The sequence below is a fragment of the Phalacrocorax aristotelis genome, chromosome 3, assembly GCF_949628215.1.
Source record: "Phalacrocorax aristotelis chromosome 3, bGulAri2.1, whole genome shotgun sequence".
Classification (NCBI taxonomy): Eukaryota; Metazoa; Chordata; class Aves; order Suliformes; family Phalacrocoracidae; genus Phalacrocorax; species Phalacrocorax aristotelis.
The window spans coordinates 110,967,954-110,995,648 of record NC_134278.1 but is presented as its reverse complement, the minus strand read 5'-3'; the positions used below and the strand labels follow the sequence as shown (position 1 = coordinate 110,995,648).

Below are 27,695 nucleotides of genomic sequence, written 5' to 3'. Positions count from 1 at the left end.
GCCCCACACGACAGATAATTTTTTGCAGCCACCCATCTCTCAAAAATTAAACTGTAACTAAAACACTATGTAATCAATAGCTCTTACTGTCATGCTGCAGTTGTCACACTATTTCACAGACCAAGTGATGTCATGTACACATGAATACTGTATTTTCATTCTATTTTAGTAAGTAAAGCACACAGATAAAATAGCATGCCCAGTACCAGCCCAGTACCCAGACTCGGCACTGGGGCAGCCCCAGCCCCCAGCACTGGGCACCTCCCTGGGGACGGGGACAGGCCGAGGCCAGGCTGGGCGGTGGGCCTGCAGGAAGGCCCAGCTCAGTGGGGCCCATGGCCGAGCAGGGCAGGGCAAGGCCATGGGGAGCTGGAGCCTGGCCCCGCTGTGGCACTGCTGGGGCAGGAGCTGACGGCCCCAGGGGGGTGTCGTGGGAGCCTGGGCCATGGGCAGAGTCAGGGAGCCCTGGGGGTCCAGGCAGGGACACTGGGGCCTGTCAGTGCCCTCAGAGCCCTGCCACCCACACGGGACTTGATGAGATCACGCCTGCTGTTTACCAAACCAGGGTACATGAGGCAGGAGAGAACATGGGAAAAGGAGATATTCCCCAAAATGCCCCTTCTTCCCCCAAGTGAAAAAGCAGCAGGACTATTGGTGCCAAACCAAATGGAGGCAGACGAGGAAGCCAGGAGTATGCCTCATCGCCAGAGTCCAGCCAAGCCCGGCTCTCCAGGGGCAGAAAGCCCAGAACTTTCCTTATGCCCCTGCTACACTGAGGCAAGTGCACACGGGGCCGTGGCTGGGAACAGGCCAGCTCCCACCCCACCGCAGCCGCCCTCCTCCTGGGCCAGGCTGCTCTGCTGCAACAGGGGAAGGTGGACCTTGCTTCGCCGACATCAGCTGTGGGCTGACACAGAGCACTGACGTGCCTCCTAAGTCATAAGCGACGTCAGGATATGGGGCACTAGGCCACAAAAAGATGATAATCAGAAGGTCACCAATTCACACAAATAACTTGGAAGACCAATCTGTAAAGTAGCAAGTAAACGAGGAAAGGAAGGCGATGCCAAAATATCTGGGCCATGCTAGGCTTTGCCCGTCTGCATTCAGCAGGCAGTCCCATGGGGCCACCTTTTTTGTCTCCAGGTTTCTCTCACCACCTGAGAGAACCTTTACAAAAGGGGCATCTCTGCTGTTTTGCTCTTTTGGGCCACAGCTGCCGAATGCATCAGGGTGACACAAGCTCCTCCCTCCACACCCCAGCTTCTCACAAAAACGCTTCTGTGCCGTTCAAGAGCAAGCTGGTAGAGGAATTTACAGGTCTCACTGATGTCATTGGACCAATGGATCAAGAAAATTATCTCAGCAGCTGTATTGTAAATAGACAAGGCAGGAAATAGGTGTTCGCAAGGCCAGGGTTACTCAGAGGAGAGGAAAATGAAAGCATGGTTGAGTGTTTTTCCATAAATAAAGTGTTGAATATTAAGTAAAGACTTTTTTAACAATTTCTGAACTAACAGTGTGAGTTTTGTGGGGGAGTTTTTTTGGGGGTTTGTTTTCATTTTGAATAAAGCTACTGATCTTGAAATATTGCTCCTCTCCCTTTGCATTTTTTAAATAAAACAAAAAATTAGAAGATCAGAGGCACAGGTGCATGAATAGACTTTGATGTCTACAATGAGGGAGGCTTTTGAAAAACTGCTATAGCACTCAACAGATGGCTGTATTAAAGACAGGAATATCTAATGCTCTGGATGTATCAGCACTATATGCTGTTTGGTTAAGCTTTCAGTAAAATACTTTATGCAGTTCAAATCCCAGTGTGCGTGCACAGATACAAAACCCCAACACCACCCCTCCAGAAGAATCAGACATCTGGAGGAGTTGGTGACGACCATCACAGAGCCTCTGTTCTGCCCATTTAAGTACAAACACCACTGGAATCAACTGAGGGAAAAGACGAAGCACTGAACCCATCAAGCGGACTGTTTTCATATACAATTTATTAGAAATGATGCTTACTAATTTTGATTCAGATTTTTTACTGATGCTTTAAGCATTAGTAAGTATTTATAAAAGGGAGTCTCTTTTACAAAGAAGGCATGTTTCAGTAATAAAATGTTTTAATACCAATAAGGATGAAATGGACATATTCTTATTTTTTAATTCATAAAATACCCATACTTCATTTCTGCAAGTACCTATGCTGACAGCTTCATCAGTCACATGAATTAGTATTTTTGCCACACGACAGCAGTTCAGCTGCCTCAGCTGACCTTACATATAAAAAGAACACCCAAAAAAACCCCAGAATCCTCTAAACTGACAGGAATCCTTCTTTTGATCTCAGGTCTTTCATATATCAAAGCAAGTGTGGAATGAAAAGGACTGATCCTAATTTTGTATAAAACATTTCTCATTTAATGCTAGAAACATAATGGTATCAATACCTCCAAAACAGATTACTAGAATATAACCTACATGGCCTTTTCTTTCAATCTGCACATTAAACGACACTTAGAAGAAGGTGGAGACTATGCAATGTCATTTTATAAATCAGTAACAAAAGATGCATGCAGCACAACCTACAGCTTCCAGGATTTTTTCACCAAATGCCCTGAAAGTTATAACACGTGAAATGCCCTTAGACATATGTAACCATAAACAGAGTGACTGGCCAAATTCAGCTGAATGTAACAGACATCCTTGAATGCCATGGAAATAGTCTGATCACAGCTGTTCTGATTCTGACCCTTGTCTTTGACTAAAAATACTTCTCTCTGAATGCAGCCAAGCATTTATACATGCAGAGAGATGCTATGAGAAGATATCTAAAAAGCCATGACTTTTCAAAAGGACAAAAGGGAACAAGGCAAGATGCAAACTAGGGATGGGACAGAGGAGTTGATACGAGAGCAGCTTTGCTGTAAGCAAGGCATGTTGCAAAATATACGCCTTGCACATACACACCACATTCTCTACATGCAACAGAAGATGTAACAACTATCATTGAGCAAAATGTTTGATCACCAAAGTATTTTATCTGTTACTGGCCCATGCTATTGCTGTGACTTTTGTTGGAAAACAGAGTTTTAGTAGGTGCAAGTAAGATTAATTGTAAAGGTACTTTAAACAACCTCTATATTATTAAAATAATCCTTATGTGGCAATGTATTGAGATTAGTAAAATGATTGCTGGAAAGCAGCACAGACCTTGAAAAACTCCAGGCACAAATAAAGCATATTAGTAGCCTGTTTCAGGGAACAAAAGGCAACCATCCATAAAACCAGACATACTTTCAGAGGAAAAAATCCCATCTTGGAACCATGGCCAACTTTCAGCATATTGAAGGCATTTATATAGTTTCACAGTCATTAATGGATTTTATTTTCAACACCCTTCTGAGACAGTTCCCCATCTGTAAAATGAGATACTCCCAAAGGCACAAGCCACACTAAATGACTTGCCAGAAAGTCATACCAGAAGTCTACGGTTAAACAAGAACTGAACTCTGTCTCTGGAGGCCCAGACTGCCCACTGGACCATTTCTCGTATTCCTCAGTTAAGCTTCACTTTGCCAAGCTATACACATCCTGTCTTCCTGCAATATCAGAGACATTCAAGTACTTTTTTTTTCTTTTTGTAACAACTTTAATGGGTACATATCTAGGAGGCAATTTCCTTTCTTTTCCATTTAGTCAATACTCATCAGTAAAAACAATATCAAACAAAAAATTGCTTAAATATTTCTCTGCAGCATTTCCAAAGCATCACAACACTTGGGCAACTCTGGAGTAATGCAAAATGTAATCAAACTATGCAGAAGATTGTGAAAATAGTTCAGCTTTTCCTCAAAGTTTGCTTTTGCAAGCTGTTTACTCCTAACCATTCTTCTGAAAAGCTGAGTCCTAAACTCATCTAGAAGCTCACCATTTTCCTCCTCAGGTCCAAGATGTAATTCCCAACCTCAAAAATAAGAAATTTAGAGAGAATTCTCTTAGACTAAGATTTTGCTAAGGAAACCACACAGTCTCTCTAATCTTACAGGGATGAGGAAGATTAGAATATGCTATGCAATTATTTGGGTTGCACCGTGCTTCATATTTGAATATGAATATTTTATGTTCTTGACCACTGTACAGCCTCCATCATTCCATCAGCATCTGGGGGTGCTTTTTTCATTTTGGCTGACAGCACCAGCACAGAGATTTTGCATGGCCTATGGAGCAAACTGAGACCTGTTGGAAGCAAGTGATAAACTGCTACCTTCAGTGGCTTAGTGCCCCATTACCATGGATTTTAATTTGATTGTAACAGAATCTATCAGCCACCTATGTTCCAACACAAGAATGTCACCAAAGATTAGGTGCACTGTACTCATTTAAATACCAACTTGTCTCTTGAGAGAAATTTAAGGATAGCCATTAACATAAATCTCAGACCTGAAATAAAAAACAACTAGACATACACATTTTCCATAACTAAACTTCCTAACCACCCAAAGGTTGAGTAAGTTTTACTCTGATGCTCCTTAGCTAGACGGTATGTGAAATACAGCAAAAACCCTTCAACCACAAAACTGTTTAGGATTTTGGCAACGGTATAAACCTAAATGGACTGTATAAGCAACAGAAACAGAAAGAATTAAAACATAAAACCTGCTTTGCACCCCTCATTGTGATGTTCTAGGATTATCTGATATTTGGATAGCTTAAAGCATAAACCTCCAATCACATGATCTGTCCCTGCAGATGGTTATTTGAGTCATGTAGGACTTGAGAAGTCAGTATGTATTAACCCTTACTGAGCATAGCATAACAGAAAGTTTCTCTTTGAACACACAACTCTGAAAGGAAGAGGAAAGGGATTGTGTGTTTAGAGAACTGATATCTGCAAAGGCTGGCGGGGTTACATCTGCTGTTTTGAGGGGCATTTACTTTTCGAATTTTGATAAAATATTATTTCCATGAAAATGTAGAGAATGGCTGGTGACAGAGTCTACGATGGTCTTTTTTCTTTAGCCAAAAGATTTCTCTGCTTCAACTTCAATAGCCAATAGAGTACCTATTTTAAATTATTTACCAGAAAACATTAATAGTGACACTTCTCAATATAGTGAAAATGACTGCAGAGACCAAGTAATTTAAAATCTTTCCACCATCATTATTGGAATGGAAGCAAACACTTGACCAAAACAACAACTTGAGGTAAGATTAAATTTGCAAACTTTGCCCAGCATTCACGCCTGAATCCCTAGCAAGCTCACCTAAAATGGATAGCTTTGCAATAGGCTCCATAAGGTCAGCAAAACAGCTGAGAAATTTTATTTAATAGTATTACCTGAAAATTAATAGATTTCACATGTTACATTATTAATTACATGAGGTAAACTTGACTTTTAAAGAAATTACCCAGAGAGCACATTGAGAAAACTTCCCTGGAATCTCTGTTTGCCTCCATGATTCCCTGCCCACTCCCCTCCCCCCCCCTTGCTCTTGTGGCTGAAGTAAGCAGGTCCCTCTCAGAGCCAGTGCACTGCCACAAAGTTCACAAATCTGCCTTTCATTATGAATGTTACATATTTGATTATTATAACTACAGAGAAACGTAACACAGCTTGCCGCATTGTAATTGACCACAATGATACACATAAAAGTTAAGAAGTTTTGGCCACAGGGGATTCTATCATTTATTTACTCACCCTCAAAAGTCAACAAAAAGACATCAAACATCTTGCATGACCTACAAAAAAGATCAAACACTTTCCAGTGCCAGACACATGCACAGACATAATACAGAACAGAAGCAGCCAGGGAAAAACAAGACTCAGCGGAAATAACCACAGTATTCAGAAATCAATTCTAAAACAAGAAACCTTCCATTAGTTAATATAGCTTATACCGATATTCAGTTGCAGTGTCCTGAACCACACGTGATACAATTCTGATCTTCCACAACCTACCATATCTAAGGCCTCCAGGCACTAACAGAGGAACATTTTTGTATGCCTGGTGACACACAAATGCACACGTGTGTGTGTGCGTGCGCGCGCACAAGCGTGCACATCTGCACACACTGAGAAGTCATGTACTCATGTGGTGTAATACAAGGAAGAACATCTTTTACGGACTGCTGCACTGGGACTAGGATGTTCATGGTTCATTTTCTGGTGGAGTCCAGAAAATGAACTTGGACAGATGGATATATTTACATGCAACAAGACAGCAGAGCAGTACGAACAGCTGCAAAGGCATCGAGCAGCATGACCACAGAAGGGTCATTGCACAAAATCAAGTTTCTGACTCCTGATCTGAAGGGAGGAAGAGATTATCTTCATTTCTTAAAAGCTTCTGGTGGTGAGAATATGTATGGCACGAGGTATTAATTATTGTTAAGGTGTTTAACAGTTATATGCCCAAACTGGTCTGGGTTTCTAAATACCTACAATCCGAATTCATGAGAGAGGGAAATAAATCAATAAGAGAGACATTTCTTCACAAGTGGAAAAAGAAGTCAATAACCTTAAGAAGTGAGTCTGCCTAAACTAACTATTCAGGGCATTCTGCACATGAACAGGTCAATGGAGACTCGTACCAGTATGAGTGTTTCAGGCACATGCATGTGCTGGTTTGTTGGTTTATTTAACCCAGTACAGTTATTCTCATGATGTAAATGTCTTCTATTAGTAACTCTTATAAAGACAGGGAATAAGCCAAAGTTATACAGTATCCACACTAGAAATGGAGGTTACACTATTTTAGTAATAGTAATGAAGATAAAGTACAAAGAACCTACGCAAGCCCAGAGATAACATGAAGTACAATGCGTAAGAGCTGGGTTTGGCTGAGCAACGCTCAACTAGACTTTAAGTGAAAGAACAGTAAAACCACCTACAAAACAGAAGTCTGCATAAAGCCATTGACTTGAAACATCTGCTAAATGTATTTCAGGAAAGAAAAACTCTTCAGAGCACAATCACTTTCCCAAGCAGATGGTTATTTGATTTAAGAATAAAGGAATTGCATCGTGTGGTAAGATCTGACCTGTAATTTCATCACAAAGCTTTTCAAAAATCTATTCTTTAATGCACCAGTGCAGTGGCACTCTCCAAGCCACAGGAAAATAATTAGCTGGCACAAAACATTTAAAACACATCTATCATCTTGGCTTACGGACATTTTTTAATGTCACAGTACAGAACTGCCACCAGAAGGAAGGTGGTCACCTATACACCTGGGAATAAAATGCTGACTAGAGAACAAGGGCTGCAAGCCCATCGTGGTTAGCCAGTTTTTCACCTGTTAATCCTATTCTAATACTCCGTAAAAAAGAAAGATTCTTGAACTTGCCCATTAACCAACTGTTTTTTAAAACAAAAGCTACAAACATCAATGACACCCCTGTTTGAGCAAAGCTCTCAACTGCCTCAGAGGGCAGATATTCTCAGACCAGCTCTTAAAAAATAAATATACCTTTTATGAAACCTCAGCACAAACCAGGCAGACACTTCAGCATTGATCTCAGACCCCTCCCACAAGAGTTTCACATGTTCAATCTGTCACACGCTACCATGCATCACCTTTCGGTAGCTTTCAAGAGAGGTCCTACTGGACTTGGAATCATCAGTTAGCCAGTTTAAAAAAAAAAAGCATCAGAGAACTGAATCCACTCTGGTTCAATTCTAGTTGTAAGTAAAGCTGTACTGGCTTTATTCCAGTTAGCAGCAAAACTCACATCTAAGCCCAGGTTCCGTTCCAAATTAAAAAAAATAAATTAAAACAACAGCTACTGTTTGTGAGCTTGAGTTCAGTTCAGCTCCCTGGGAAGAAAGGAGAAAGGCCTTTCTTATCTGAAAGGCAACCACATTAAATGTTCTCTCCATTTGTATTCATGATAGAAATTAAACCTCCATTAGGAAGGAAACAGCTTGATGCAATACGCTGCAAATAGACAAACTGTACTTTGATGACACTCACTGGAACTTTCAAGTAGTTTGTTGACTTTTGACACCAGCATCAGCTGCGAACCAGAGTTCATCACCACAGAAGAAAAACTCCAATTGGTAAATTCTTCCCCTTCTCTTTTGCCAATTTGTTTTAGACACGAATGAGCTTCCCTCCCCCCACAACCCCCCACCTGAAGTTGCTGAAACTACAGAATACACATTTAAGATAGCCCAGAAGAGTCTTTGGTCTCAGCAACTGGCTATGAATTACCAAACTCTGTGCCCCAAATTTCCAGAAAATTAACAATATTTTATTTGAGGAAGCATTTCCACAAGCTATCAAGGCTTGCCTGAAAATTCTCTAGCACTCAAGCTCCTTCTGTGCAAAACAGGTCTTTTAACATGACAAAACCCTGGTTTACTTCACAGTTAACCGAAGTGTACCCTTCGTGACATTTCAGCCAACAATCAAGCTGTCCAAGCACAGCTGAACACCGCAAAGACCTTTACGCATATAGTGCAATGACTGACTTCAGTTTTTGTCTCAAGTCTTGCCTTGGCACCCAAGACCAAAGAAGAATATCATAGGGCTGAACTCCTAACTACCAAGATGGCCAAGCTGCTCTGAGGCAGTGCCAAAGTGCAGCAGCTCTATGGACTACCACCACCATGTAAGAAACGCAGAACGCTACTCCAGGTAGGCAGAACTTAAGATAGCTGATGAAATAACATAATACAGAGACTGAAATATCTTCAATTAAAAAACACAAGTGAATGAGAAAAACAAAGGATCTTGGGAAGACAGATAACCATGGAAACATACAGAGTCAAAAATTATATATATGGCTCAGAAGTGGCACGAAGTTGTCACAAGCAAACACGAGGAAGTGAAATAATATTTCAAGAACAAAACTATGCTAGATTTTCTCTAGAAATTATAAATTTTATTTTGGAAAGAGCGCCATACTACTTCTATCATCCCATTATTAAATCTTAAAATGTTTCTCATTGCTATTTCAACTGTCCAGCTATGTTGAAAGACCAGTTTTTTCCTAACATAAGGGCTAAGCTTTTTAAAAGTAACAAAGAAGTTTTAAAGTTTTTAAATCAAGACACCAAAACCACAATAAGTTAAGAGCTTTCATTATTTGTCCAGGGAATTGCAAGGTAGCAATTTTTTGAAGTAAGACGTCTCTGTTTAGGAATCCTTGTAATTGATCATCTTTAGTAACTTCAATGAACTTTTGAAAAAAAAAAAAGTCTCCTACTTTTCCATTCAGATACCCTTTTGTTTTTTAGGAAAGAAACTGGAAATAGAAGCAAAAAAGGAATAGTCCCCTTATAGAATTAGCAAGATTTCATTATAGAAAGGTTGCAAAAGTACCACAAAAATACTTATTTCCCAGTTAAAAAAAAAAAAACAACAAAACTTCAGCAAGCACCAAGATGAAAGCATGAATACACAGGCTTCAAGAATTACAAGTACATTCTTCCGTTGGGCTACAAAGATGGAAGGAAAAAGTATGTTCTACACAAATATTCTCTATGTCCTTTCACATATGTATTTGTAACCTGAACTGCTTTACAACAAACACTGACATTACAATAAACAAACATCGAATGATATACAAACCACAATAGTAAAACAGAATTGGCATCAAGTTTTTAAACAAAAGTATCCTTCCTGGAAATAGCTCTCCTACTTACAGCATGCCAAGAATTACATTGATTCAGAGACTTTGTTCAAGTTATACTAGAAGTTAAGTTTTAAAGAAATTTGAAAGAAGAAAGAAGAAAACAGAATTAAGAAAATAAAATACAAGTTACTTGCAAAATTGTCTTTAAAAAAAAACAAACCCCAAATCTTTTTTAATGCTTGTTATTTCAGAATGAAAGACTTCACTCTGCCTTCACACGACATGACACACACAACTGCAAGCAGTATTCACAGAAACTGGCTGCTGTGTGGATACGTTACATTTTTCCCTACCAAGCACTAACACAGAACACACGCAGGATGACACCGTCTCTGCACTGACTTCTCTGAACCTCCCGACTTCTCTATCACCCTTTCCACACTGGGGTTTTAAGTAAGGATGTCTATAACTGGGAACTGAATGCACTTTTCAAGTCTCCATCTGATATCTAAATAACAAGATCACTCTTGTTTCCCAGAGTAAAAGGTAATTTCTAAAACCCTTGTATCAAATAAACATTTTGCCAGTAAACATGGTAGTTTTAATCATACAAAACTAATCAAAATAGATACATTTGATCATTCAATCCCTGAAAAAGTAAATTCAAAAAATAGCACTAAAACATTTAACTTCTTTTGTTTCTTGAACAAACACCCAGAATTGGCAAAAAATACTTCAAAATTTTAATAGAAAGTGTGGCCCCAGTGCTATCTTATGTGCCTTTCTAAAAAACTTGCCAGAGGAACCTGCTTTTTTATTTCCAGAATAAAACATCAACTGGAATATTCGCTCTTTGGTTTGTGGTTTGTTTGGGGGTGGGGGTGGGGTGGTTGATTTTTTTTTCTTTAGAAAGTACTACAATGAGATCTTTAGATATCATTTAATAGCGTAGGGTTTTTTTTTTTTGTTGTTGGTTGTTTTTCTTTTAAGCATAGTATTTGCCTTGCTCTGATGATGTTTTACCCTCTGTTTAATTATCAGATTAGAAAGATTAATGAAGTTAATTCTGTTAACAAAATGGCTATCTTGAGGACTACAGTTATCTGTGATTCACTTGGACTTCCTCTGCAGCTTTAGCCATAACAAACCCAGAGCAACTCCAAGACTCCCTGAATGTCAGCTACAAAACACTGTTAAAAGAAAAACAAAACAGAAAACTTCTATGGTCCATGTTACCTATGTTTAAATGTGAGAAGGGGAAAAAAATCAAGTAAAATAGAATTTTGTAGCTTTACACATGCTGCAAGGCAACCTATATCACATAAAATGGATAGACCAGAACATAACATCTTGCATACAGAGATTACAGAAAAGGAAATTGCAAAAATAGCCTCTACTATTATTACTGTTCCTGAAAAGTTAGGCAGCAGAGTCAAGTCCACCAGCCAGAAGTGGCACACCAGGAATAAATACATCTTCAAAATTCCCTAAGAATTTCTTAAAACATTCTAGCATATGCTGCATTAACTGACATTTGTCTTTAGCATTTATTTTCATTTAATGCAGTGTTTTAAACTGTATCACATGTGGAGGTCTCACATGTTAGATACCAGTTTGACATGAAAGATGCTGGGTACACCTTTTTAAAATCTCCCTCTTTCAGACACCCATGCAAGCTTTCCAGTATTGGGGGGGGGGGGGGAGAAAAAAAAAACAACACAGCAAAAACTCTCCTGACACCCTGCCTTACACTGTAGTAATTTTTTTGTTCCTCTTTTCCTCTTTTAGTCCATAATGAAACAGAAAGTGCAGAGTCAGTTACATGTGCATTCGGATTGTGCTTTGAAAAAAATTGATTATAATTCAAACCTTTTTTTTTTTTTTTTTTAAATACAAGAGTGTTCAGGTTTGGGTAACGTCTTTTTAGAGATTAGGTTAGATTTTACACAGCCAAATAGTCAGGGGTCCTGGAACTGGACTCAGGATAACTGAAGAATTTTTGTTCGTTTAGATCTTGAAATGTAGTTCTGACTGTATAAGAACCACACAGTTCTGGTCATGGAGGGCATAGCATGCTGCCTATTTACTCTTCTATCAAGCCAAGTAAGTAGAAGAAAGCTAATGCCTGCCTTCCATGAAATGCTTTCAGTGTTTCCTGAAAATGTCTAGGGTTTAAGGATCTGCTACATCTCTTGCGGACCGGTTTCATTGGTTTATTGCTTTTAATGTGAAAAGAAATATGTGCTATGCTGTTCATTTTAATCTATCTGGCTAGCCCTCAGTTCTTGCTTTACCCTTCTCAGATTAAAAAACCCTTTATTTTTCAAATGGTACTTTACATACCCAAATTAAGTAACCTCCCATTGTTCCCTTTATATAAACCAAACCAGTGAGCTCACAGTCTCTCCCTATAAAGAATCTTCTCCAAAATTTGAATACTTTCAGAAGCCCTACTGTGAGCTCTAGCATTGACTTGTGGAGTCATCCAGGACAATAAACTTAATTAGCTCTCCACGTGCCTATTTCACCTCCTATAATTAGTCTTATTTAGGATTTAAATTCTAAAAAGTTCAGGCTCTCCTTAACACATTTATGCAATTAGACCCCAGTCCCTTTATCATCATCTACATTGGGGTTTACAGGTTCTAGGCGTGCTGCCATACTGATAGTTTTATTTTAACTGCTAAATTGACTAGGAGTAATCAGTCATTGTTGTAGCCTATTGATAAACTCGCACATGTTTCTGCTATGGTGCACCTATCGCTTCCCCAAAAGCAAGGAACCTTACCACTTGTTTTACAGAAAAATCTTCATTTGGGGTTTACAGCATAAGGCTTTGCAATTCTAATTCCACACAGAGAGGGCAGAGAGAGGTCTTACAGCAAGTCTATCTGGCTTTTACTAAACTTTTTTTTTCTCAGTTTCCAACCAGTTTTTAAAATGTTCACCACCCATAATCCTCTTACATGCAGCCTACAGAAGGAGGAGGAATAATTTCACACCCTGGGGGGAAGTGTCGTGAAAAATCTGTCATCTGTAGTGAGCGTTGAGGCAGGCAGGATTGGCTTCTTAAGGAATGCTTCTACATTTTGGATATGCTTGTTCCTCATTCCTCCATCTCTGGTTGGCCCATGATTACCATAAGCACTATCCCATACAGCTTGCAGAAATCTCCGTCTCAGAGAGCCCTATAATCAAAACTCGGTCCTATCAGAGTTTGTTTCAAAACTCCCTCTCCAGTCTTACCTGAAAAATTTTATCTTAAAAGGTGAGCTACATGTTTAAACTTCTTGCTAGGAGTGAGGAAACAGTTCCCAAAGGTCTGCCTGACCAAAGTAACAGTGATAGTGCCTTTGCTAAAGAGACTTAAAGGATAGAAGTGACAGGAAAGTTACCTTTGTATGGGGGAAGAAACATTTTGAGTGTGTGGGTTTGGGGTTTTTGTTTGTTTGGGATTCCTTCCCATTTGCCTTTTTTTTTTTTTTTTAAATGCAGTAGTAGTAGTAAAGATAAAAATGATTCATGCACAAGTATGACCTTGTTAACCCTCTGCGCAACCCCTCTAAGTAAGGCACTCTGGGGAATCCTATAGATCTCCATGATGTCTGTGTAATATTGCAGAGTGAGAGTTTTGGACCGTTTCCATTTCTGATTCTCTGACCCTGTCCAATCTGTTGCTTGTGGCTCAGTCAAATATGTTGTATTTTAACTTTTCCCAGGAGTCTACACAGTTTCTTTTGGGTTGTTTCAGATGTCATTCTCTGCAAAGCAGCTGCCTTTAAAATTGCTTTCATTTTATCCCATTACAAAAATCATTCCCCCCATCAAGGAAAAAGGTTCCCTCTCAAAAATATTCAACATACATACACGCGTGCATGCTAAGAAAGTTGCTAACTATTGAGGATAAAGATGCAGTGGGATCCAGTAAAGGTAAAAGGATAAAAAACCTGGCTCAAATAGTAGTTGACATTCAGCCCTGGATATGTGACTGATTCTGGGTAATTTGGTCATTTTTCTTATATCTTCCTCAAAACAAACAAACAAAAAAAGAATAGAGATCATGCAACTTTAGAACTGTGTGTTCAGAATTGAAGTAATGCAATTCAGCAGCATTTTACATATACCTGAAGAAATGCTGGAAAAAACCCATGCAATTGTTGTTTACTTTTAGTTTCTTTAAAGATCATTGGTTAACCTAAATTATTTTTTTTTTGCAAACCTAATAAAAACCAGGTTAAGTCTGAACCCTGACCTGCAATTTGTTTTCATTTTCATCTTGGATCATTTTAAAAGAAAATCAACTGGTTTTAACACCATGAACAGTCCCACCCAACAATAAACCTGAAACATTACCAAGTATTTTAGAAGTACTTTAATGAAGTTTCTTCTGCTTCACGACAAAATTGAACACTCTCCACCTAATCTGGCAACAAGGAGAGCTGTTACCCCTGGGACAGTCAGTCAGGATCCTATAGGCATCCAAGTAACATCCATAGAACAGGTACACCCAGAAACACCCTACAATCCAGCAGAAGGCACAACCTGGCAGCCACACTGGGTTCTGCTGGTACTCCTCAGCCCCTGCACCCTTCACTCCTCTACAGTTTGAAGCCTTTTATTTAATGCAGACAATGACAGCTTTTCTGACTGCCTCCACAGATTTACCACAAAGTAAGGGAACTTTTTACTTCACTTTGCTCTCATCCCTTGAACAATATCAAAGGAAGGAACCGGACATCTCTGCCTCAGCAAAGTGTGAACTGAAACCTGACCAGTTCACTTGAATTTATTTTATTAACCTTCAAATGAGATGAGGTTCCCATCCTCACTTCAACTTTTGTTATAAGAAAATGCATGGTGAAAAATACAAGCACCGAACAACATGCTAACGTTAAAAACAATGGAGAGAGACTAGCTCTCCTACTGCATGGCCATATTGCACAGATCTCACAAGCCCTAACAGACATCTTGGCACAAAAATGCAATACTGGAATAGAAGAAAAGACACACAAAAGCTAAGTTAGCATCAGTTTGAGACCTGACATTTTATCTGTAAAATCAATGCTGCTCAAGGATTTTTTTCAGGTACAAAATTAACTAACAATTGATGAATCAACATTTCATTCAGAATTATTTTCATAACATGTGGCTTTGATTTTATAACCATGAACCAATACACATTTTTAACACATGAAGAGATATCTGTTACATGCTGGAAATTGTAATTAATTCTGAGTGTTCAAGAAAAAGCAGCTCATTCTGGGAACCATCGTCCAATTAACTTATATTAGAGCAATAGCTACTTCAAATACCACCTACTCCGACTCTTGAATTCCTATTTTATTGTAGCTTTTTCTAGGAATTTAAGCAGTTATTTGAAAAGATGTTTTTATACCAAAAGATTACAGTAGCTAAGGATAAAAATCTATTACTTGCATTTAATTATTACTACGTATTTGTCATTTTCTATTAAATTAATGAATATCAAGCTTTTCAAGAGCTGTAAATCACTGTTATTTCTGCACCATGTCAATAGCTAGTAGTGTTTGTTTATAACATTATTAAAATGGTACTACAATATATATATAAAAACATGGCTTCCTTCTCATATGGCTAAGCAAGAAGAGCACACATCAAACCAAACTAAGTCCTGCTCTCAGCCACTTATCCTCCTTTTACCTTCCCGTACTTTGTATGTAAATCAGGATAATTACTGAGTTCACACTGCAAGAATTTCTATAAAGAATCAAGTTTAATGGCAGCGTAAGAGCTGTTGTGAAGGATCATGCACTGAAACACTGCTAACTTACATCAGCTTTGTCCTCCCCACCAAAGTTAGATGAGTGTGAACCACCATCAATGGAGAGAAACTGAAAGCTACTGAAACGTTCACTCTGCAGACAGGAGGCCCTTCCAAAGAGCTTTGAGACACTATTTGAGGGCAAAACTGCAAGAAGCTTTTGGAGAAAGCACTGGCGGCAGCAGTACGTTTACTCAGCTGCAGTCTAGAAGTGACAACTGAATCAATCTTCAGAAAAAAACCAACCAGCTGAACTCCAAAGAAATCCCAGAGATAATGAGCTGCCCAAAACCTACCTAACTGCCAAACCTCCCACCGACTGCAGTTTGTATTTGACTGGTGTCAGAGACTCTGGGTCTTTCACACAGATGACTCTAGCAAACCAACATTCAAAGAGCATCCCAAAGTTTGGGTTTGGTCATCCAAAGGTTTTAAACAGGAAAAAAACAAATCTGCCAGTCCTCAAGGCACCACGTTTACTGGAAACATATTTGGGAAGAGACAGAAAGAAGGTATGCCCTTACTGGCACAAAATTTTGCTTCTCTCACCTAAATCACCTCCCTCTCATGACCACCTCTGCTTCGAGAGAACAGCTCCACAAACAGAGATGCAGCAGGTGAAAACAGAAAGACAGACTGACATAGTTCAGAAAACGATGTTTAGCCTCTTTGAGAAATTGGACACATGCAACAACAAAACCATCTAGTTATTTATCTCAAAGTTACTCTCCTTGGACATATCTGGTACTGCAGTAATGGTTAGGAGCATGTCTATGCTTTTCTTCTGCCTTATTCCACTATTTGTGGTGCATTGATGTGTCACTAAAGAGGTGACACAAAAGTAAAAGATGCCCATGCAATGATAGTCAGAGATACTTTTATCCTTCGAGTGCATTACAAACCTCACGCAGCATCAGAGAATACAAAGTAGGTTTCAAAAGAGGGGAACTTAAAAAGAATGCTGGGTGAAGTCCTATTTTAAGCTCTCCCACAGAATTTTTAATATCATTCCAACACTGCTAGGCTTAGATCTGTCAGGGGAGAGAAAAAAAAGCGCCTTTTCCTTTCAAATTTTATTAATTTTATCAAACTCAAAAAAAGGAAGGTCTCAACAGACCTGTATTTGAGCGTGGCATTCCAAACCTAAGGTTTAATTAATTCTTTTACTCGTCTATAGCTGTATGCATCATACAAATGCTAATAATAAAATACCTTGAAACTAAAAATGAAGTGACATACTAAGACAAATTGTGTAGAGCAGATTAAAAGTGGGGATTCGTACTTGCTACTTGAAGAAAGCAAGATACTGAGCAGAGATATAAACTGCGGTTTCTACATACTGCATTAAAAAAAAAAAAAAACGCTCTGGTCCACAAATGTCTATCTGAAAAATTAATCCAGTTTTAGCTTATGGAGATTAATCCAGATTTAGCTTATATTTCATACTTTAAAAAGAGTGTACAAACATGATTTTTTTTAAACTCTCAGGAGTTAGACAAATATGAATAAAATTCCCACGTATAATAATCTTCAGAAATCACTTCCAACATGGAAAAAAGCTACTGCTGTATGGGAGGCTAAGGATGAAAAAGTGGAAAGTAACCACTGAAAAGCATGTGAGCAGTATTATTCCCCTTCCCTGTTATTTTTAGTTTTCCTCCCTTCGTTCTTGGAAGCGCTTGTGCACAGCATTAAAAAAAAAAAATCCTTAACTTTTATAGGCACAAGCAACAGCTTTGTACACTGAATCACAAAAACTGTAGCAGAGTGTTACTAAATCAGTATTAGACCCTGAGCATGCCCCAAGATGTTCAGAGTCCACTGGTAGCATCCAGCACTGTAGCTCCTACTGAATAAATGGGCATTCAGTGTTGCTATCTGACATCTTTGTAGCCTGCATGCAGGACAGAAAGGACTTCTCATGAAGCTGTATTATTCTCCTAACACAAGTGCAAATTCATGGAGGACAGAGGACGAGTGAATGAAAGTTAGTAACACAGATGGAAAACAATACTGGCCCCTGCAACTTCAAAGGACAGAGGAATATGGAACACGAACCACAAGCCAAGCTCCCATTCCCAATACCCCAAATTCCTGAATATGAGAGGCTTACAGATATTTTCTTATTTTCTTCTTGGCAACTTCAGCTGTGCCACGTTTTTGCTGTTTTGCAGTCACATAATTTGTATGCAGTTTACCTGTTATTTACAAACTGTTATGATCTCTAAGTATTATTGTAAAAATAATTCTAAATTTTGGACTCTAAGCAAAGGTAAACATTACATCCATCAAGCCTCTCTTTTAAGAGTTTAGTCTTGATGTACCAACTAAAAACACATTAGAAAATAATTAAGATGCAAATATGCCTGATCCTCATTGGGCAGAAGTTGGACTAATAAGTTGGCACTGCAGCCTTTGTGCCCACTGTCTTCCTTTGTTTCTAAAGTTTCATGTAAGCAAAGAATTTTGCACTGCTGTGTTACAAGCCAGAAGATTCAAGGAAGACTTCAAGTATTTTTCTGATGTTACTGTTGAAGAGACATAAGACTAAGGCACCTGAAAAAGAAATAGCATGAAGAAATGCTTGCCTTTCCTCAGGAGAAAGCTGTCAGAGTGCCCTATTACATGAAAAGAACAGTGCAAACTTTTATAGGAACTACATGATTTGATCCTTTCTACACAAGACTGGTTACATTTCCCGGGCCACCAAAATAGAGCCTGGTATACACAAAGTCTTTGATTTATACAGCTGGAGCTGAGAATACTCCCTTTACAAGAAGCCTGGTTTCCCCTAGGTTGCATGTTCTTTCTTGATGAATTGCCAGGGAATTACCTATCACTTTGGAGAACATCTGTTATTGTTCCACCTCGCAGAATCGCACACACATACATTTCTAGTTACCACATACATGAAAAGTTTTGAAACTGCTTCTCTGTTCAAAGCACGTGTTAGGACGAAAAAAGAAAAGGAAATCTTCCAAATTTTATAATCATGCTTTGTCTTTGATATAATTTTAAACTGTCTACAACAGAGAGAAAGAACAAAATTACTTCTGAAACTATCATGGGAAATAAAAATAATCTGAAAGATATATGAAAGAGAAAACACTAATTTGGGCATACAGTGACCTCATAGGGTCTTACATCACATGTTAATTAATCTGAACCTGAGTGCAAATTCAACTGCTGAATTTATTCCTGCTGCTTCCATACCAACAGAGCAATTCTGTGTTTCAATGTTACAGTCCCAGGTCAAGCATTAATTAAAAAAAGGCACAGGAGCTAGCCTTTATAAAGAAAAGATTTCTTTATAAAAGAAATAAACCCTAGTTTTCTAGGCAGCCAAGTTTTTTAAACATTTGACATGCTGTTTTGTCATAGACCAGAAGAGCTAAACTAAACCCTCTCGAAGTTATTTTAAAAGTAAATATGTGACTGAACTGTGATATTTTTTGCCCATAGTACATATAGGCCTTTACGACCTATATGCCATAGTCATCTTAAAAAATCCCAAACTGTTCAAAGAAATTTGTTGTTTACAGTAAAAAGAAAACTAGGAGTAAAAAAGACACATTACACAGTTCAATCAAGAAACAAAAACCTCCCTCCTACTACCAACTCTCCCCCTAAAACACAGTTCCTCTTGTGAGATTTGACACAAGCCGAAGAGTCCGTGAGGCAGAACATTTGAGGAAGATAGTTCCAAGTGACAAAAGCTGCAAGACACACATGATGTATCACCCACCGGAAAAGACCCAAACTTCATTTAAGACCACAATACCAGAACACAACATCTAACATGCTACTCATGCAACCCTTCAGCTGCTAGCATGCCTCCACAAAGAAATTCATGTGTATACCAACCAGCTGATCTATCTACACTTGGACAACTTCCACCTAAATTAACTGAGGCTGTTTTCAAAAACCTACCTCAAGGATTCAAGTGCTCAAAATCTCCGCATTGTGCCTCCAAATCCTCAACACACCTTTGAAAAAAAAAAAATCAATGCAAAACAGCACCTTGTACCTGGGCCAGGAATATTGACCTTGTCAGAAGCTGAATCAGATGCTTGCAGTATCAAGTCCAACTCTTCTGCCAACAGTAATTTCCGCTTAGTGGAGTAGCTCCGGCAAGACATTACAAGATAATGTAGGCTCTCAACAAGAGTTATGAATTATTATATCTGCAGCAGATATATGTTGAAGGGTGCCTGTGAGAACTTTTAGCCCATATAGCAGCTCCAGGATAAAACACCCAACTCCTGTTCTGGGTGATTTCAAGGAGTAACAGAATCTGGTTTGGCATTTCAAGTAAACACTTTTGTTCCTTTCCTTGGACACCATTCACAGGTTTCTGTTGCTTAGTCTCCTTAGGTTTTCAGTATAAGGATTTATTAATTCCCACTAATAAATTAGTGGAATTTGATTTTTAGACACAGTATGAGAAAAACAGGAAATCTGGGAGAGTGAAAATCTGTACAATATGTACTTTATCTTTAAAGGAAACAGGAGAAATTATGATATACTTTTAACCAGAAAACTGGAAGGTACCTGAACCAGCATACAAAATACAGTTTTTAACTTGTTCTCTTTTGAAGATTGAATTTGTAGCACATTAAACTGCAAATCAATTTTACTACTTACATGCTTAATATAAATTGGTTTTATCCATTGGTACTGGCCCAAGCCTGTTAAGACTGTAAAACTAAAATGCTCTGTCATTTCAGCTGAAGAAAGCTTATAACGTTACATTCACTTAACACTTTTAAACTCGCTATCAGCAGTTCCTGAACTGAATGATAACTGGTACGAGCAGAGATGACAGCAGAAACACTGGGAATAGACATATGTGCATGAGAGGGTAAGTAAAGAAAGCATTTCCCTGTAGCTTTACAGACCCTGCATACCATCTGCGGTGTGCATGTGCATGCACGTACACACACACAGAGCGTGCTGAAGGTCTCTCCCTCCCCACTCTCCCATTCAGAGCGATTGCTTTTCAATGGCAGAAACAGTTTCTTCACCAAAAGCCTCTCCACCAGAGCAGGGCTACATCTGGCCTGATTCTAATCTCTGTTACACTGGGAAGACTAAGGCGTAATTTCAGGCAAACTAGAAAAAGTACATATTTAAACCAGTATGAGCTTAGCTGAAGTTGGCATAAATACCATTAACAGCGCACAAATCTAGGAACAGACATATATCCCAGATTTCTTACTCTCACCAGGCCTCAACACTCAAGGGCCATTATAGAAAGCAGGCTGTCCCTTCTTATCCATCTCTACAGTCTCCAGAGACACTCCAACTTGTAGCAGAATTAAAAAGCATTTTTTACATTTTTATCTCTCAAGTAAGTACAGCAGTATTTCTGAATCTACTGAGACAGTTTCTTAAAACTCAAAAAACCAGACATATGCACTATGCAAACTATACATGCGCCCCAGAAAATAACTGCATACATTTATTTAATTTTATGATTAAATATTAACACAAACCATTTAGCAATAAGCCTTGTTATAGCACTAAACAAAAAAGCCCTCACAGCCTTACAGTTTGCTCTGTGTTCTAATATCAACCTCAAGAGTACTGTCAGTAGTTTAATTTTGAAGTCTTGATTAAAATTACACTTTCACTATAGTTTAGTACTAATCTATGTAACAACAGTTATGAGTAGATCAAAAACTCATTTGCATATTATCAACAGAACAGTAATTGCTAAAGACAAAAGGAAATCTTTCACGATTCTCTGATTGCTTTTCTAAATCCCAATCTTTCACAACGATTCAGGACAACAAATATTCAAGAGCTTTATATGAACTTTTGAAGGATGGTTAAATGACATTCAATTAGAATTCCATCACATTAATAAATCCTCATGTGTCTGTCATGTCCCAGGCCAATAACTAATGGAAAGTGGTACAGGAGGAGGGGGGAAAAAAAAAACCAACAAAACCCAAACAAACAAACAAACAAACAAAAAAAAAACCACAAAACAAACCCCAAATTGTATGAGGTCCATAAGCTCCTCCAACACAAAAGAGATGAAATGATGATACAGTCTTTTCCCAATGATATGATGCTCCTATGACCAACATAATTTTCAAGAGCCTTGTTTTCATTTGCCAGAAAGCCTTTGCACCATGGCCTTCATCCTTTCAGCCACGTGGATCTTTAATGAAGGGTTTTCCCAGCTTCAGTGGATGACATAGGGTTAAAAGAGGTTTTGAGAGCAGTTGGCTGATTTCATGATGTTCTCCGGCAGTCTGAACAAACAGGAAGCCCGGAAATGAGTGATAATTGTTAAATAAGAGCTCTTAAAACACCTGCTTAGCTCTAACTGCAAACTATTAAACCATTATAGCAAGTTAAAAACAAAATCCCCCAGAGAGATTTCCACCTGCTTTCCCCATCTATTTTCTTAATTTATACAATGAGACATTCAGAAACACCCAGTGGATCTGGAAGCATGACACCCTCCAAAAGCAAGCACAACCTGGAAGGCTGGCGTGCTCAAACACCCTCCCAAAGCAATGCACGCACTCACATCCCTTTGCTGTCCAAAGAAACATATGTTTTAAGTCAGTTTGGTGTTTCTGAAGCTTCTACACAAAGATTTTTCCAAATGTGACTGTCTGTACTTCTCTTCTGGACAGAATTTGTATAACTATTCATCCTACACAGCGAGGAAGCAGTTTTGCAGGAGTTGGCCATTTTGTAAGGCAATTAAGAAATAAGGAAAGGATTTTCAGGTCCAAGCTGGAAAGCAGTGGACCTTCCCTGCCATTAAACTTAGTGGAAAGGCTTTCTGCATCATTTGGGTCAGGAATACAGGCAGAATCACAATTATTTAGTTAGTTTTTTAAACCACACAAGTTTTTAAACAAAACAAAAAAACCACCAAAACCAGCAGCCATTAATAAAATATGACTTCTTGGGATAAAGGAGTACAAGCATAAAACAAAAATCATAGCCATTTGGACTGGTGCCTTGAGCGTTACCTCTATTCTAAGTCCCCTCTTTCCAGGGTAGTACATTTTCTGGGAGGGTTATTGAGGGCCATTGATAATTGTCTTGCCTTTCAGGCATGCACCTTCTATTCCATTAAACCCATTACTCTTTAAAGCGACGAAAAATTCTTTAAGATTTACATGTCTGTATGCATCTTGTTTCGTTAAATATTCTTAAGAAACCAGTTCTGAGGGTAAGAAAATTTTCCCAAAAAATTTCAAATAAATAAATAGAAAAATAAATAGTAATCTAAGGGAAAAGGTGGCAATTCATCCACTTTAAAGAATATTTGTAATTCTGTTATCAAAAATTATCTCATTTGCAACAAATAGGCCGTCCGTACACACAAAGTTGTTTACTCCAAGCAGAAGTCAGATTTTTTGCAACTATATTTTTGATTTTCAATGAAAAAGAGTTAGCATTTAATTTCCTGTCTTCCCTGACAAACAAGCAAAGTTACGGAAAGGTAAAATGGAACAGAAAGCAGCGGATGATTCTAAAAAATGTAAGCAGCTCATCAGGACTTGATCATCAGTAGCTTGTGCTTCTAAACCACCTTGGTAACTATGAGAGTTAGAATTGCTAGCCATTGCCACTTGCCATGAAAATTAATTATTTACAACACTTCCGGTTAAGTTTAAAGTTTCATGCTTGTCATATTCTAAAAGCTTATAAACTGATAACTTTCCAATAACTCTATATTACTCAATATCTGATTTTAAAGTTAGTGTTTAAAGTAGATATATGTTTGAAAAGATAACCAAGCGTGTTACCACAGCAGCTTGGAAACAGCTTATTAAACATTTGTGCTATTAGCCTAAACAGAACAACTTAAACTACAGCTCCCATCCAAAAACCTGTTGGCCCTGTCAAAGGTCAGCATGAGACTAACATGTCCAGGACAACTTACCCTTCTCGGAAAGAGAGTAACTGAAAGCACTCTTAGTCTTAATTTCATATACTTTGACTGAAACAAAACAAATACAAACAATTATAACAAAAATTACAAGCTTATATGAACAGCTCTAATCTACAAACACAGGATAGTATAGTAATCCATTTATAAATTCTAACTGCTTAACTTTTTTAATACAATGACTTATATTTTAAAATCCTTCATTTTCTTCCGTCATTTTGTTTAATCCTTCCCATTATTAATATCTACCGCAGAAATCAGATTTAAGAAGAAAACACACAGAATAGAAAGCTCCAAAACCACTGGTCTGAATATACAACTACTTCCACATGCTGCTGTAAAACAAGAAACATTTTGGTTTCTTACTGACAAGTTAGACCTTGAAATGCCCAGCATATCTAACTGCTGCACAGTGCTGTATTTTTCAGTAGGCTGATGAAGGACAGAACACCTCAGGCACAAAAAGACAGAGGAGAAGAGATTAAAGTAATCTGTGAAGGCTTTTCCTCTGCATGATATTGCCCAACAGCTTTCCTTTCTCACCTTCTGCCTCAGGTGAAGAAGCTCTTTGGGACTCACGTTGTGCCCCGGGTCTTGAGGCTTCAACTTCCCACAGCATCCGCAGGTGCTACTCTGCAATTTTGCAAGGCAAGTGCTGCTGGTTAACAGCCTCTGGCTTTTGCAGCAGGAGCTGGTTGCTTTGGGTAGCTGCACTGCTTAACCACAGAAACCCAGCCAAAGCATGGGAGTGCTGTGACATTCAGTACTCGCCACTGAGGTGCGAGCCCTGCATGAGGTGTGAACCGCACCACCACCATCACCACCCCAGCCCCACACCTACAGAGCAGGAGTCCTGACAGCGGCCCAGTGCAACCATGTGTGGTGCTTTGCATGAGACTGAAAGCCCACTGCTGTCCAGGGAACTGTGGCTACAAGGGGCAAACACAGAGTTGCACAGCCTAAGCCTACTAGAAGGAACTAGATCAAGGGCTACATAGGACACCAAGGAGCTGGTATTGCACCATAAAGGACCAAAGTACAGGATTTCATTGATGGATCCAAACAAGCACCCAAGAGCCCATGCTATAGCTCTCACAAACAGAGACTTTGGCAGGTAAAGGATCTGGCAGGCAGGGAACTGCAGCTCATGGTTAACACTTTTTCCTCAAAAAACCTTTCTTTGGCCAACAAAGTTATTACCATTGCCACACTGCATAGAGATAGCACCACAAATTGGACTCTAACAACTTCAGCCTAGCCTGCATGTATCTCTGCCTGTACTCCCCACCAACAACTCTACACCAAGCCTCTGCCTGCTCATGGTTTATATCCTCCAGCCACTGGGAATGAAGTGCATGTTGCCAACTAGCCTTGGTAACACCCCCCACCCCACCCCACCCCACCCCCCCCCCCACCCCCACCAGAAGCTCCCGCTGCTCTATTAAACTGCATTGTTGGCTTGCTGGCAGCAGCTGTGGGGTGTCTGGCAGTAGGGGACAAGACTTAACTCCTCGCCTCCTAGGCACTGTATGGGGCCAACCCACCCTACCACCAGTAAGAAATGGTAATGTAGGAAACTCAAACCAAAAAGCAAAATTAGAATTCCCACAAAAAAGCCTGGAAAATCTTCTTGAAAGCCTGAGCAGCCACACAAGCAAGGATGGAACAGATAAAGAATGCTCCCTAATTAAAACTGGCTAACACTTCTATATTATCTGATGCTCCGTACTCTTTTCTGCATGCTCTCAAAATGTCATGTGGTAAATCAATCATGACAAACACGTATATCTGTACTTTCATTTATCTGCAACAACTGACGTATTTATATATATTTGATGCTTTACAGCCAGCTAAGTTTTGCTGTTCCAGTAAAACATTCTCTGGCTTATTATGTAGCAATAACATTTTTCAACCCAGTTTTCATTTCACTGAATATCTGCCTAGAGAAGGACAATACTGGCAGATCCCTGCTCAGCTAAAACTCATGTGAGGCCACATAAACCCCCCCAAAATGTAGCACCAAACCTAATCCAAAGTACAAAAGGAGCGGACACCACACCCCTGTGTCTGTTAGCAGCAGTGCATGCATCAGTCAGTTATGTCATCTTTATTTATTATAGGGCTATTTTATCTCAGGATTTAAGGTACCCTGGGTTTTTTTATATATGGCGCTAGGTTATTCTTTAAGCTCTTCTTTACTATGCACTTTAATTTTTATATTAACAACTGACTCACTTGATGAACTTCTCAAAAGGCAGGAAAGATGACAGGATGCTTTTGTGCCTGTGATATCAGACTGAATTTTCAGTATTGGACTAACACTAAATGGATAATTCTCAGATTAGTCAAATTAAATTCAATAACATTTACAGAATTATAAATAAAACTTGCTGCAGTGGGAAGTAACAGGCTCACAATTATAAGGCACTTTCCAACTGCTTTGCATTTTGTTCAGGACTTTAAATTGCAGTCATCTCAGTTTTGATAAAAAGATTCTTTATTGCCTTTTAAAACTGCCACCCCCATTACGTGAGAATCAGAAGTTTCTTAAGAATTTTGACTCTGCCGAAGAACTTTCAACCTCCAAGTTTTGCAAGCTTTTCTAGTTTGTGACAATAAATACTTCTTAGAGGACATGAAAATTATATTACTAATTATCACTCAGAATGTCAGGATAAAAACAAGATGGATTGCTATGGCACAAAGAATTCCATAGAAGTATGTTATTCTTTGGAAAATTGTTATAAAAGATTGAAGTATCCTATGATAATAAAATCCCTGAATATTTCCTACTTTTGTGCTGTACGCATCTCTAAATCTTTAACATAAGATTTTTGCCACGTATCTGTACCGCCTCCAGAGCTCTAGCACTCCACTGTGATCCAGCCACACAGCACAGGAAGGTTAAATTTAAAAAAAAAAATCGAGTCCAACGTCTCACCTTTCCCAAGCAATAATTGCCACTCCTGGAAAATACATAATGAGATACTATTTCTTGCAATTCACCAAAGGAAAAAATGTCCCAACTGGGCATTCTTAGGGTGACAGAGCTGCTTAATGGGATCAGAAGAGAAATCATTCCTAACCCATCCACACTGTTGAAGTCCATTTTGTATCTCCACCAAACACGTATGTTGTAATGACCTAACGTAGAGAAAGCATTAATAGTATTTTGTTCATAAGGTTAAAATCGGACCTAACTTTAACGCCACAAAACGTCAATGATATTCATGTGATTTCAGCTGCTGTTGAATACAAGCAAAAGCTCACAAGCACTTCTGCAGCAGCACCTACCCCAACGTGGTTCACAGACTGTTCACCAGGTCTATCAGAAACAGAACATGAATTTTGCAATCCGCCAGGCAGGCTAGCGGGCAGGGTTAACCACACCTTGACAACCAGCTTTCATGAGGTTCTTATCTCTGCTTTTAGCACTAGCATAGAACAGACATTCCTTTTCCACCCTCCACCCACAGCACTACCCCTCTAATTGCCAGTGCTGTACTTTTCTTTAGCTGGAACGGAAAAACTATTCAGACACGTACTTCTATACAGAGGAGTGGCATCTTACATTAAGTTTCTTACTCTGCCAGGCTTCTTTCACAGTACGTCCAACTGAAGTTTACAGCTGACAGATGTTTGGCAGGGGGACAGAATTCTACTCAAAACCATCAAACAAACCCGCTGTGAAGAAAATATGGTTCTCACTACCCTGGTGGTGAGTACCCGTGGGGAATATTGACAGTCCTAGTTCAGATCCTACTTAGCAAATGCCTGTATCACGTAAGTCAGCCTTACAACGTACTACCTGTTACTTTTACTAGAAATATCAGAGGAAAGATAAGATACTGCAGGTTGTAAAGGTTAACCTTAAGGTTACTGAGGTCCATGCAGCGTAGCTTCACTAAACCTAACAGCACTAGTATAAACAATACCAGTGAAAGGGAGACCACTGAGAATAAGAGAGTAGAAGCTCTTCAGGTCAGGAGGTTGTTTTGTGATGGAAAAGTTGAAGGGGATTTGGTGTACAACCAGCTGAGCAAGGATACAAATTAGGACTGGTGAGACCAAGAAGAAAGCTGCTTGCTGGTGGGCTGGGAAAAGTCCTTTTAGTTAGGGCAAAGTTGTCAGTGGGAAGGGACCATACACCTGAAAGCACAGAGCTTCTGAGCTCTTGCGCTCAGAGCTTCTGAGCCGAAGAACTTCTGGGGCCAGCAGCAGAAACAGCTCTCCCAGAGTAGTTCTGGGAGGTGTAGAAGAGCCATTAAAAGCAAGTAGATGTAAGTTTTTTCTCTGTTAGTGAACTCCTATGAATTGAACCAATGCTTAATTCACAACCCCTACACTTTTTTCCAATGGGGACTCAAAAATCTGCCTTCAAATCTTTT

At 39.1% G+C, this 27,695-nt stretch overlaps 1 protein-coding gene across 1 annotated transcript in view; it reads right to left on the bottom strand.

Moving 5' to 3' along the window:
- PRKCE (protein kinase C epsilon) overlaps positions 1-27,695 on the bottom strand; it is a 298,381-nt gene that overhangs the window by 198,406 nt on the left and 72,280 nt on the right. The window lies entirely within an intron of this gene.